This window comes from Cygnus olor, chromosome Z (genome assembly GCF_009769625.2).
Source record: "Cygnus olor isolate bCygOlo1 chromosome Z, bCygOlo1.pri.v2, whole genome shotgun sequence".
In the NCBI taxonomy this organism is placed as follows: Eukaryota; Metazoa; Chordata; class Aves; order Anseriformes; family Anatidae; genus Cygnus; species Cygnus olor.
In genome coordinates, this window is record NC_049198.1 from 11,533,848 (window position 1) to 11,549,158 (window position 15,311).

The window sequence follows — 15,311 nt, forward strand, 5'->3', positions numbered from 1 at the left end:
CATACCAGGTTTGGGAATTACAAAAGCTGCTTGTGTGGTATATTACAGTTTTTCCAGTGTATCTCCAAGTACTTGAGCTGTCCATGTCCTAAATTCCCTGTTCTCCTTGGCATTTCCCACTGGGATTTCCCACTAAGCACAAGGAATCTTCCCTTGGGATTCATCTCCCCAGAAGTATATCACTACATGATAAAAATGGAGGGCTACAGGGAAAAGTGAGACATCATCTTATTTAGAGCTGTTCTGAAACAGAACCAGATATCCTTGCAACTACACGACAAATAGTTTTATGAACTATTCTCCAAGACCTTCAAGAGATGCCATAGCATACTAAAATACCCTACTCCAGTGGTTTAACACATTTTGATTAGAACAGTTTTCTTAATATCAAACCAATCACACTATTGATGTAGTCTTGTTCAATAATTTCTAATAAAGGTAGGGTATGATATATACAAGGAAGTGAAAAAGTTCTGTGTTCAATTTTTAACACTTCTTACATAGGATCTCCCATATAGTTGTCTTTTTTGTTGTTGTTATTGTTTTTTTCCTTTGGATCAAATTCAGTTATCTTTGGAATACTATGTCATTTTTAATAGTCATTACAGGTGTTAAATAAGATTCATATTTGATAAGAAACTGCAATATGATTTTTGACACAATCTGTTTAGAGCACACAACAATTCACCTAATCCAGTTTCTTATTTCCACACCAGCCATGAGCAAAATGTTGAGAATTAAAAAAAGGAAGGAAGGAAGGAAGGAAGGAAGGAAGGAAGGAAGGAAGGAGGAGAGAAAGAGAGAAAATTATTGTCAAATATGCCCAAAGGAAATTTGCTTCCTTCCCCTATAGTTGATAGTTGGCTTATTCAATGAGTAGTGAGGTCCTGAGTTTTATTCACATTTTACGCAAGAGAGGGTATTTGTACAATACATGTAATGCCTTTTTGTGAGTAGTCTAATGCCATTCTCTTTCAGTTAGTCCTGTGGTAAGAGTTTTGTAATATATAAGGGATTATTTGTAAAAAAATGCTTGCTTTTATGTATTTCTTAATTTCAACATCTTTAAATGAATAGCCTTTCGATTTTGTCAGGTGTATCTTTCATCCCATATTACAGGAAAGAGTAAACAAACAAACAAACAAATGAATGAACTTTCCCTGAACTGTTCAAATGTTTTCCTCAAAATCACACCCAGACATGATTTTTTACTGTTTTTTTTTTTTTGCCCATTTCCATTTCTACAATTTCTGGTTTCATTTGAAGGTATATCAAGTTTCTTGATATAGCCACAATCTGTTGATGATGTAATAGGCTCAGTACTGTGTTGCTACAGTACAACACAGCAAGGAGCAGAATATCTTCCTATTCCAAACTGGTGGGAACCTCATATACTCACAGGTGCTTAAAGTCTTCGTGAGCATATTTGTGATGAATTTTCAGTCTAAACAGAAAAAGCAAAACTTCCCACAAGCCCTAGTAGTATAGCTCACAATCATTGCAATATCCCACAGCTTCTACTGAAAACTAATGTAACAGTCATTTAATAGGGTCGTTACAGTCTCAAAATTTTGATTCATAACCATTATATTTAAAGAAGTTGTTTTGCTTCTATTTTTCTCATCTGCACCCTGTGATATTACCTCTCTCCTTTACAGGATGTAAAGCTAAGACCCAGATGCTCAGAGTCCAAAGACACCAAAAACTTTGGCTTAGGTGGTGGTGACCACATAAAAGCTCTAAGTTTTTCCCTGTTTCATGTGGCTTTTTACTAGGCTGGACAATAAAAGCTGTGGGATGAGGCTGAGTAGCACATCCAAACTTACTTTAAAAAAAGGGAAAAAAAAGCATGGATGCTAATGAGAAAAAAAAAAAAAAGTGAGTTTAGCTGAGTATATTTTCTGATCTTTTTTTTTTTCCTTATACAATAAAAATAAATAAATACAATAAAAGTAGTTAATCATCAAATCATCATTACCAATTTTAGGGATGTAACTTTTGGAAGAACTTTGGCCTACATAATTAACAGAGATGGAACTGTATTGATAGATGAGTACAAGAATGTATTGATAGGCAAGTATTCTAGCTTTAGTTTACAAAACTGATCTTCAAAAATGATTAATTCTTAGCCAGTAAATCTGTGAATGAAGAAATGGCTAAGAGGAACAGTAGATGTGTAAGAATTTGTGGTCTGAGCAGGAATACTTGGTCAGACCAATTGCCCTCTAACTCACACTCTCACTCCAACAGTGGCTCAGGCAGATGTGTAGGCCAAAGTACATAAATTCAGCAAACATATGTACTGGGTCTGGCTGGGATGTTAACTTTCCCTGCAGCAGCTCATACAGTGCTGTGCTCTAGACTTGTAGCTAGAACAGCAGTGGTATCACACGAGTGTTGTGTCTGCTGCAGAGCAGTGCTGGCACAGCATCAGGACTCTCTCTAACCCTCCTAGGGGGTGGGCAAAAAAGTGAGAAAGGAACATCACCAGGACAGCTGACCTAAACCAACCAAAGGGATATTCCATACCATATGTCTACAACTTCCTCACGAGGGGGAGTGGAGAGGCAGGCGACCTATTCTCCGTTATCACCAGTGATAGGACCCGCAGGAACAGTGTTAAGCTGAGGCAGGGGAAGTTTAGGCTGGACATCAGGAAGAGGTTCTTCACCGAGAGGGTGGTTGCACACTGGAACAGGCTCCCCAGGGAAGTAGTCACTGCACCAAGCCTGTCTGAATTTAAGAAGAGATTGGACTGTGCACTTAGTCACATGGTCTAAACTTTTGGGCAGACCTGTGCGGTGCCAGGAGTTGGACTTAATGATCCTTATGGGTCCCTTCCAACTCGGGATATTCTATGATTCTATGATTCTATATGATGTCACACTCAGCAATAAAGGGTGGAAAAAGGAAGAAGAGGATAGGGGTGGGCTTTCGTTGCAAAAACGTCTGTCCTCCCAAACACCGGCTACGTACGTTGAGACCCTGCTTCAAGGACGTGGTCAAGCATCGCTCATTTGTGGGAAGTAGAGAGTGATTTCTTTCCTCTGCACTTCCACACAGCCTTTACTTTTTTTGTTTTGTTTTGTTTTCCTTTCCCCCTCCCTTTTCTCCTTTCCCTTTTTTTCCCTTTAGTTAAATTGTTTAATTAATAATAAACTTTCCTTAATAATTATTTTTTTCCTTCAATTAAATTATCCTTATCTCAACCCATGAGTTGTTCTTTCCTTTACTTCTTCCCCTCCTCTTCTAAGGACGGGGAATGAGAGAGCAGTTATGGTGTTCTGCTGCCTAGCACGGTAAAACCACCACAACATACAATGAAGCATCCCTGGAGCAATCTCCCAGTCTGTCACAACTTGTGATTCTGTGACTTCTTGACAGTGCATGGTATATATGTAACCACCCGTGGATTTTGATGCCTTGAACTTTTTTTTTTTTTTCTTAAAAGTTTTGTAATCTGCCTTTGTTTTGCCTCCTTTTGGCTGGCCTGTTTGCTGTTTGTCTCTTGGATCATTTCTAAGGTAAGTTTCTTATCTGTTCTAAATATACAAGGTGCTGCTCCTCACCTCATTCAGAGACTTTTCAAAGTCACTTGTGAGACATTTTCCAAAGTTTTGCGCTCTGCATAATGAACAGTTCAAAATACAGTGAAGTGTTTCTGTGCAGCTCCATAAACTTAAGACAATGTTAGGTTTGTAGTCTAAGACAGTTCCCAAAGTCCCTCTGCTATCACTAGAGAACAACAGAAGCTTCTGGATGGTGATTCATCCCATTTATTTCAGGCATCCATTTTTGGCTGGAGAGAGTTGCCTGTTGGAGGGCCTTGTCCCTCCCTGAAGGAGGAGTCTGGATGGCCAGCTTTGACAGGCTGTTCCACTTTCACAAGTAAAAATAGGTTCCATGAATCCCAGTCTAAGAGCTCATAGACAGTATTTACTTTGAAATTCCGTAATTTGGAAAGACATTGTAATCTGAAAGCAGAGGAATAAGTTAATGAAGTAACAATGAACAAGTGTATTAGAACACTTCCAAGGGGCTTCCAAAGGCTGAATGAATAAGGCAGACTGGCAGCAGAAACATAACCCTGGAATGCAGAAGTCTGGCTGGGGTCTGGCTTCAGATCAGACTCAAATACTCCTCCAGAGGGTCGTTCTGGTCAGGTGTTCTGCTAAGAGAGGAGAAATACTAGAAGAGCTGCAAAACTGGGCATATGAAACATAAAGCATTGTGTTCTTACCATGTAGCCTGTGTCTGCTATCCTTAGCGCACAACTGAAAAAGACCTGTTTGCTGTAGCTTTCTCAGAATAGGCTGCATGACTTGGGCGAAGTCTGAATGGTTCAATGACCGCTATTGGTACAGATACTGATACAGAGATGAATTCTCTGAAGGTCTAGCAATTCAGAGCTGTTTTGTTGTGGTCCCATACAAATCTCCAATTTGCTAGGACATTGCATACATTTTCCTTTTGATGCACTTAATTAGGCTACACTGACCCCAAACTGTCAACATGAGTTTCAACGTGAGTGTCAACAGAGGGACTAACAGGGTTTTAGCTTTTCCTTTAGCAGTGACCCATGTGTTTGCTTTTCAAATATGAAACCATCGTGCAGCTGCATTGCTCCCAGTCCCCTGTTTGGACTGGTCTGTTTCCCACCATGAATTGTGTATGTTGTTTATATGTATACTCAGAGCTTCCCACGCTGTGGTTCATTCATGAAACCACATGATGATCCACTGAGTTCTTGCTTGTGGTGCATGTAGAACAACTCTGGCTTTCCTTGTTTCCAGCTGTTAGTGTAGGTGTGTCACAGCTAACAGGAAATGCCTGGGGCCCTGTAAAAGCAGCTGAAAACAAAGGAGCATGGAGATTTCAACTTCTTCAACCAGGGATTGCTGCTGCACTGGAACCAAGGCTCAACAACAGGACCTGTTTGCTAGTAAGGTGACTGCACCTCATGACAAACTCTTGACAATCATACAAGTTTGTAGTCACCATTGCTCATCCCCGCTTGACAGTCCTTATTGCTTTTTCAGGTGAGTGCTTTCCTGCATATCAGATATCAGTCAGATCTGTCTAACTGATAATGTTGTCATACCTTTTTCCAGCTGATGTTTTAATCTGAATTCAGCTGACATATATTGAAGTGAACAGCTGGGTCAGGGGTATGTTGCTTAACCTCCACTAACAGAAGTTATCTTTGTTGAATGAAGGGATTCGTTGAATATTTCTTTTAGCACTGTGTATAAAGTGTCCATGAATATGTGGACAGAGAACACCCAGTTTGAAATTTTCAGGCAAACCTTTTTATGTTTTGTTTTATTTTGTTTTTCTTTTTCTTTTTAAAGACCGTGCTTTTCAACAATTCAGGCATGATTGATGTTGTAAAGTGATGAATCACAATGCAATATGTGAGCCAAGTTAAGAACTAATATCCCAAAGAACAGTGGAAAACCAATCTGGAAAACAAAACATTTTTTAAAATTACTATTTTCAAAGACTGGATAATGTATGCACTCAAGATTTTAGTATAAATGCTATGACATGATTTGCTTGTGTGTGCATGTATTTTATCCTCACCCAACAATTATTTTGATGGTATTAGGAATAAAAAGAAACAAAGCTGTTCAATCACTAAACTGTTTGTACTCTCAACAAAAACATGAAGTCTTATGACCAGAAGTTTGAAAATGTACCTAGTCATGTTAATATTTCAATCGTCATTGCACATCTCTTCCTTCACCAACCAGCTGTCCCTCAAACCCACAGTGGGCGTTGTATCAAGTTCTTTGGTGATTCCTGTTGTATGATTCTGGTGAGGGTTGAGCACTCTTGATATTGGGTCTGAGTGAATTACCTAATTTCTAGTGTTTTACAACTCAGTGGTAGGATTTCTGTATGGCACGAATGTGACCCTGAAGGTAGAAAACTGATATGGGTTTTTAGAAACCTTTATTATAACGAGAGATTTCTTAAATGCTCCTCCACAAATGACCTTCCAGATTTCTTGCTCCTGTGTTATATTAAGGCAGGATGAAGGAATGGGTTATACAGAGGGTCACTGATAGGTGAGTTTACTTGGGACTGGTGTAATTCTAGTGGCCATAGCTAACAGGGGGAACACACAAAGGCATTATGAGTGCCCCATGTGTATAACTACAACCATAAGTTAGTTTTCTGGGCCAGCATGGCACATTTCTAGATAACAATATAATTGAGCTGATGATACACATATTTCCAAATTCCACTCTTTTTGGCTTTTAGCTCTTTCTTAAAAATGATGGCAAAAAAGACATTCTGAATAGAGCAGAAATCTTCAAAACAGAACTCAGAAAAACTAGGCTTTGTTTCAAAGTTAATATCCTGGCCAGACTTAAGGGAAGGCTTGTCAGGGTTTGTGCATCCAGCTCAGCCAATTCATGCTTCCAGATGGAAATTCATTTTTTGGTTTTGTTTGATGATCTCGGACAGGTCAGAAATAAATACCTTATCTATGTTTTGTCTCGTGTTCTGAGTTCATTCAAGCAAGAGGCTGTTAAGGGCAGCAGATCTATGTAAAAAAAGAAGCAAGGGGTGCAGATAAGTACAAACTGAAACCATCTTTATTGTCAAAACTCAGATGTAGTCCTTGAAAAGAAACAAAGTAAAACAAAACAAAACAAAAACCCACAAAACTATGTTGAAACAGCCACAGCTTCATTTATTACATAAAATTCTACTGTACTCAAGATTCTCAAGATTACTTCAGCTGGGCATTATTAGATACAAACCAGTTAAACATATATGTGTCTGCATGATAGTGGGAATTTCATTGCCTGCTCTGAGATATTTGTAACCTGGAGACCACTTGCCAGGAAAGTAATAAAATTTCTAAATCTCTCTATATATTCCAGATCCTGCAGTGGGTTGTCCAGCCATGGTGTATTTTGAACTGAGGGAACCGGGCATTTGCCTGGGTAAAAATGCGGCTTCCAGCTACTGTCATTCCCGACGTTTGCCTTCCGCCTCTGTATTCTGCTATCAGTTCCTCCTGCATTACAGCACTGTCTCAGCAGCAACTTGATTGTGCTTTATGTGTGTGGGGGGGGGGCACCACACAACTTTTTAGCTTATAAGTGGCATCTTGCTTATAAATTTGGGATGTTAGGATGAGGATGGCATTTGACAAATGCCGAAATTAATAGCAACTCTGGCTTGTGAACATGTCCCACAGAGGACGATGACATTGGCAACAGCTACAGAAAGAGAAAAGAAGAGACTAATTGGAGGCAATCTCTTGTTTTAGCCCAGAAATGCAGTTGAAGCCCAAAGCTGGGAAATATCATTGCATTAAATTTTGCTATTCCTTGTTTTCCTGGGGAAATGGTGTAAATTCCCCTTAGAAAAGAGCACGTAACTGACTAGTGGACCTAGTTTATTTGACTACAGAAGGGCTCCAGCACATAAAAGGTTTCAGTGAAGTAATATGCTCCTATAAATCCACATGAAAGGGAAATGATGGCATATTTGGATCCAGTATAGAAAACCTAGATCATGTGTAAAGTATCTCTCACTGCAGCTCAAAAAGAAGAGATAGCAGCTAAGATATGAGTGTTTCAGGTTTCCTGAGGCTTGTTCCACTGACAATCCTGTATCCATTGCTGAGAGCGGCGCCGGCCTTTTTCACAGACAAAGCGTCATCTCTCAGGTTAGTAAACTCTGCTTTCCCATCACATACATTCTACAGCTTCCCAAACTATGCTAAATCTACTTGTTTATTTATTTATTTATTTATGCATATCAGTAAATATTTTTCCTCCTGAAAAGGCTGGGATAACCAGAACCCTAGTTTGTCTGTTTACTTGACCTTAGTTCCTTTCAACTTTGCACAACAGCAAACTTCAGGACTCATAGCAGTTCTTATACATACTCTTCGCTGAATAAACACATAGGCTTTTCCCATAATGCCACACCTCACCTCACAGCTCTTCTGCAGTAACAATCTACCTTGGTTCTTGCCCTTCACTTTTCTTTTCATAGAAACCCTGCTGTTAGTTCTGCACTGCCTTTGTCAGTGCAGGCACTGGTGTTGCAAGCTGTGGGAGACCCATTATTTTCCCCTGCATATATGGTTATTGGAAAGGCCAGCTGGCCTCAGTATGCTGGCTATATGATATCCAGTGTCTGAGAGCAAGAGACACTGAGTACACAAATGCATGGCATGGCAGGAAGATAGAGAAGAAACTGTTAAGAACTTCTTCCTGTCAGCAGAAGGGTGGTCTCTAGAAAACACTTTTTATGATTTGTTTTCGAAAAGAGCCAATTCAGTTGCTTTTCAAACAGATGAACAAAATCAGAAATTAAAGGATTTTTACACTGAGAGAGGATACATAGATTAAAAACAACTAGTTTTCCCGTAAAGCATGCATCAGACTCATTCAGATTACCTTCAGACACAGAAAGAGAACACCTTTTGCAAGGAAGGTATATTCTTGATTTTTAATCCTTCCTCACATAACAAATTTCACTGAAGACAGTGTTACCTTCCTTAAATGACTAAGAGGAAAGCTCTTAGGATACAAATAGGTCTCATGCTTACTATGGTGTATAAGCACAATCACCTTTTGCTTTTGTACCAGGGGAATCACCACTTTGTAGTCTCAGAGCAATTGTAACTGAAACTGAAGCAGAACTGCCAGCATTTAAAGCAACTCTTCCACTATCAGTGTGTTTTGTGCTCACCTGTCAGGAAAACATCTGTTTGATTTTGTTACAGTCCTAAATAGCAGGACGAGGAGTAGAGGGGGAATACTACATATCTCTGCATTTTCAAAGGGAGGGAAAACAGATAGGAGATGCATGCCAGCTCCTCAATATTTTAGTAAGTTATGGTTGGTTTCTTTCTCTCTTTAAATTGTGTGCATTTGTCTGACCCCAGCAAGTGGTGTGATGTGCTTTCACCATATGCTGCTTAAACTAACAGTTGTCTTTGGCAGGTAGTATAACTGCTTGGGCTCTTTTATATGTCTGGGGTTCTTGTTGTGGTCAGCGCTTCGAGTATAGCCCAATGATCTGAGGAGAAAACATGGAAATGAAATGATTTTTTCCAGTAGTGAACAAATGGGCTTAGTAGTTATTAATATTTTACTAGCACTTAAGGCTTTCATTAGAACTTTGAGGGGCCATTGTTAACATTGTTGATGTCCCCATTGAAAAAAAAAATAAAAATCTTTAGAATTTACTATTTGGCTCCTCAAAATGATATTCAAATCCAAGTTCATTTCACATTTCATGTCTCTATAAAATTGTGCTATATATATAATTTTTACAGTGGCATTTGGGATTGATTTTCAGAGACTTTTGTTGCAGCTTCTGCTGCTGGACTCCATAACAAACATTTTTGATATTTTAAAATTAATTTTTAAGGGTTTGGTCCTTAAAAAATGTATTTTGGAAATGGTAAGTCTATTTATAACTAAAAGACAGTAACCCTTTTCATGCCGGCATTTTGGACAGCGTCAAATTAATATTAACTCTTCTTAGACTTCCTGTCCTCATAAACCTGAAAGAAGACCTTAGCAGAAATGCATGAGCTCTCGGTGGTGATTGTATCATGACTTGGTGTCACTGGAGGTACAGCTCACACTAGAGCCAGCAGGAGCAACAGTTCAGTTCAGTGTAACATGTTTTTAATAGAGGGAACTAGTATGTGAAAGCTTTGGGCATTCCTTCCTGTGCCCCAAACTCCAGTCCATGAGTACAGATAAAGCAGTTGTTTCATTGTATGAATGACCCTAGTGCTGCAATACAGTCCAAGTTAAACACATTTTGTGCAACATTCAGGAAAAGAAAGAAATCAGTAGAGTAACAAGAAATGCATTATAATTTTAGAAATCAGATTGCTGAAGAGCTGATTACTTGATGCTAGTTCCTCTTTAAAGAAAGAGAAAAAATGATTCAGAGCCATAAAATGTTTTGGTCAGGTATTTATAAGTCTAGTTGCAAAGTGGTAAAACTGCAAGTGAGCAAAAGCCCATGTTAGTATGATATATTATAAACATCAATGAAACAAAAACAACCTGATCCAATTGTCGCTAAAATGCATGGAAGCTTGATTGTGAAAGGAATTGGACATAACTTAGAAGAAAAGAACAGATATCCCTGTGCACTTTTCAGAATCCAATGGGATTGCATGGATAAAGCTGGGCTAGGCTGTGTCCTTTTGCACTCAGCCCAGAATCTGTATTGCTGTCCTGAAAATAAGTAGAAGCTAAACATAAAAAGGTTGTTCATACCAGTACGGGGGTCTCATTAGCATTAGCCATACTGAAAAATTTATAGACCACTAATCACATGTAACTAAGCAATTATTTTAGCTGCAAAGAGGTAACAATCCAAGTAATAGGATAAAAGACTTAATAAAATATTTAAGCACGTAGCTAGTGCTCTGCTGAATCAGAGACAAGATTCAGTTTTATTTTCTGAGCAGTATTTAAATGAACAATTATGCCGTGAACATAGATAAGATATAGTTGTATTTGCCTGCACATTGCAAAAAAATCGCTTCGATCAGAGACATATTTTTGGGCCCTTCATGTATACATATGAAAAAACAACTTTTGAAAAAATACTAATAGTTGTAATTGTTTAAAAGAGGGGCTTGGGGACTGATATCCTTTACTTTAGCTTGTTGCTGTTGTTTTTATACCTGGCTTGTTAATTAAAAATTAAAAAACAAAACAAAATAAAACAAAAAAACTGTTGAAATGGCTGGGCTGCTTAAGAATGCAATGGAGTAGATGTACGCCACATAGTGTTGAAAGTCTAATTCCATCACGACTCTAGAAATTCTAGAAGGATAGAATAGAGAAGTTGACTAGGTGACTAATTAAAAAAAAAAAAGATAAATTTGTGTATATCTTACAGCATGGAGGCCTTTTACATTGAACATTAGGACTGAAAAACATTGCCTGAACAGTTTAGTATTAACCTTGATAGGAGCATGATTTGGTTTTTATTGAATAAGCTTAGTTATATGTCATTTATTCTTACATCTTATGGGTAGTGATCCATAAAAATTGATGTTTGGGAAACAAAGGTGGAAAAACGCTATTCAGAAAGTCAAGTTTCAGGCCTAGAGTTTTTGAAACCTGAGTAAATGACAAACACTGGTGTCTGTTTGAGTCACAGCTGTTTGTATTAATTAATTTTACTACTAAATACTTTTCAACAAAGGCTGATGATGGAAAAAATATTGTACTGAATAACTGAAGTTCTTTGTTAAGTAATGAAGAAGTCTGAACTCTGGAGGACGACATTCTCTCCAAGATGAGCAAATGGAATTGAAATGGTGCATTGAATCTGTGTGGGTTTTCTGTAGAGAAGTAAAATTAATCTAAAGAGAGGAAAAGTATTCCTATTTGTTGATTCTGATTTTGTGAAAAAAAGTAGTTCAGTTGGGTTATGGACATAAATCAGGTAATTATCCTTTTTAATTCTGGGATATAAATATGATCTTTTCTTTCTAAAATGTAGACTGTCCAAATACTCCCCCAGAAACCTTTCCATTCTACTTGTGGAAAGAAACATGTAATTAGACAGGGCCTACTTGTTTTATGGATTAAGTAATGTACATCATACAATGCCCATGCAGATTACTTTCAGTGGGAGTAAAAACCATTTCTAAGCAAAGAAGACAGGAACTTGCCTTCTCTGTTGCAAAATGCTTGGATAAGGAAACATGTCACTCTTCATGTAGCCAAGAAACCTGTTTTATCCTTCTGTAAGTAAAAGTTCTGTAAGGAATCCCAAAGTGTAGTATCAATAAGTTTGAAAGGTGAGAGAAGGCATCTGCATATATGAACCAGAAAACTAGATTTTTTTCTTTAAACTTATTGATTTATATAAATGAGACCTAAGATTTGAAGGTGAGCTACAAGGAAATAGAAATGAGGTTAGTGCCTTTCAGAAATGCAAAGAATTTCTACTCTTGTTTTCTTTAGCATAGCTGGCAGTTAGCTTAGGAGATCAGAGAAATGGAATGGGAACCTTCTTGGCTCCACTTGTAGGAGGAAAGGTTAGAGACATTGTCTTCTAACTGTTTTAAACATTTATTTTTGAATTGTTATCAACAAATGAATATTTTCCAATACATGGAGAATCAGACTTTCTGATGTCAGCTTCTTACAAATTCTCCTGCTTATCACAATCCATAGCTTTCTTTCAAAAAGACCTAGAATCAAGAAGATTCTAGAACCAAGTTGTCCTTGGAGAGTCATATAAGGCAAGCCCTGTTGACTAGTAAATGCAAACAGTCAGGGAAGAATTTCTTCACCCTGCTTTTACCTGGAAGTGCAGAATTTTTATATATCTTGTTGACTTTCAAAAGAAACAAGTCCTTAACTGTTAGATGTGTTTACACTGTTTATCCACTCTTTAGGGAACTCTATACTGGATTTTTAAAAGGATTTGCCAAAACTCTTCCCAATCACTCCTGGTGAGGGGTTTGCTCCTCAAAAGGTGGAAAGAGTCAAATACAGATCAAGAAGGTCATGCACAGCTGCTGCTGCCACATTGTTATCTAGTGAGAGTGGTAGGAGCCAGGAAGACCTGGATAGCACTGTGAAGGGGAATTTTTCAATGGTCAGCCCAGAAAATTCAGTGGCTATATCCATAGCAGTTAATCCAGCAGCGCCAGGGCATGCTAGTTAATTGTGCTGGTACACTATTATAAAGGTATCCATCACAGTTTGGCCCTTACAAGTTTTTCCTCAGCATCAGACTCTTTGCTACTACACTTCAGAATTCCTTACAGAGCTTTTGTTTTCACAGATGGATGGAACAGGATTCTCTGCTACATGGTAGGGATGGAGAAAATTAAGAGCCCTTACCCAGACTATTTCTGTTCACAGTCTGAGACTGACCATTCCCAAACAGGGTGTGTGTTGGCAGGCATCCCCGTCAGGGTAGGAGACTTTACTGGAGTCGACACAAGGTGCTGTGTGCCAGCTAGTTTGGTGCTGCAAAACAGTCTGGGACACATCCATTGCCCTAGTATAGGCATAAACTTATTTTCCTCTAACAGCTTGCAGTCTAACACTTACTCTTGAATCATTTGGAAGGGTATTTTCTAATTCTCTCTTCAGTGGAAAATCCTGGGAAGTATAACAAGTTTACACCCAAAGAATCAATATACTGCATTCCTCTTCCATGGATGGAAGAGTTGAATACGGTCCAGTTTCTGAGCTTCACAGTCAATGGAAAACACTATGTGACTGAACAAATGAACAAACTTTTACTGCAGCTTAATTCCTATGTAGCTGGTGGAGTGAAGAGTGAATAGAAGTAGGAAAAAAAATGTAGGCACGTGGATGGCAAAGAGGACACTGGAACAGGTACTTCTAATGAGGACAGGAACCCAAGCTGCATGCACGCATACACGCATGCACGCACACGCGCGCACACACACACACACACACACACTAGATGCAGGAACTTTGGACAAAGTCACCTCTGGTATAGAAATTAGTTTAGTTTAAAACCCAAAAATATAAAAATTTGTGAAAGATCAACGTGAAAACTGAGTCATGTAGGCAGCAGGGTGTGTTCTCTGTGTCTGTGTGAATCTCCACTAATGTAGCAGAAATCAAAACATGGTCAATGACAATTTCTGAACAAGTTCATTAATTCACTCTTCTTTTATTCCACAAATTAAAACCACATCAGAAAAAAAAATGTTCTTGATAGCCAGACTTAGCATTATGTTCAACTTCACTGGGCTAAATCTAAACTAAGCTAATTAGTAGTGGAAAATTTAGCATTCTACAAAAAATTCTTCAGGTGACAGGAGCAAAGTCTTACTAGTAGTAATTTCATGTTGACAGAACTAGGATTTCAGTATTTGTATTGTGTGAGTGATTAAAAGACATGGGATACGTGAATCTAATTAATACAACTTCTGGAATACCTGATCATACCAAGGAAGACTTGAGTGATGCTAGTCTGAATTAGAAGTTATTCACCAGCTGTACCATGCTATGAGGGAGAGCCTTAAAAACACCAGAACTATTGCTGCCTCTGTAGTATTTTACAAACTACTAAGGGAAATTGCTTTAACCTCACTGTAAGCCTTTATGGCCAAAGGACAAAAATGATAAAAGATGGCAAAACTGCTGTGACAACCTCCTTGTGTGAGCATTTGAGCTTCTGATGATAATGTGAAAACCAGTTTTCTGTTGCTTTATTCTCAGTATGTTTCTTTGACTTTTATTATTGTTGTTGTTGTTATTATTATTCTTCACCAAGACGTATTCTAGTAATTACATGGCATAAATTCCTGGAACTAAAAGTCATACTCCATATGTTACATTCACCAAAAAGTCTGTAGTAGGGTTTCTTTTCTTTTCAAAGACAATTTAAAAGCTGGAAATCTTTAAGGCTTGGACATTGAAAAGAAAAACAAAACAAAAAAAGCTATTTTGCAGACTAGTCTGGTGTGAGCTTGTCTGTTTCCAGTCTTGTGGGAGTTTTGCCTCATTCTAGTGTTTAAATATTTATCCTGAAAAAAAGGTTAAAACAGAGAGGGAGAAAGAAAGGGAGAGAGAAGGGGAATCTCTCTCTCTCTCAAACTGTTCCCACAGTCTGCCATTCCCCAGCTGGAATGAATGGAATCCCAATAACACTCACTTGCTCAGAAACGCTAAGCTCACCCAGCCCGTGCAGAGACAGCACTAGCTAAATGTTGTGTGGAACTTCAGATTATGGGGGAGGGAATGATAAAATGATAAAAAGCAGTATCATCTGAGAAAAATCAGATTGGCAGGGGAAAAAGACGTCATCAGTACACAAGGTACTGCTTTGAAAAATATCATGTGAGATGAGTTTCTCTTTGGCCCTTTTCTGTCTGTTTCATAGCATGTGGGTATATGCCATTCTATAACCTCATATTTTGTGTTTTCCTTAGCTGCATCAGTTTGCATGTTGGAGGCCACCATGAATTTGACTGCTCCTCCATAAAGCACTTAGCAGCTTCCTGAGCGGTGGGCGCTTCTTTCTTGTCTTTCCCTCTAAGAGCTGTGATTTGACATTTCTGAAGCTGGTGATTTCTAGCAGACCCCAGAGATCAAATTCTGTTCTTAGCTATGAACACAGTAGGAATCTCTATCTGCATAAGATAAAACATATTAAATGAAGGCCTGGCTCTGTTATTCCCCTGCTAATTGGCAGCTCACTCTGCCAGGAGCCATAGGGAGTGTCTTTCAAAGATTTCCTCAGTTAGAAAGACATAAAGATCAGCTAAGGAAATCCAAAGTCTGGATATTTGTAGAGAA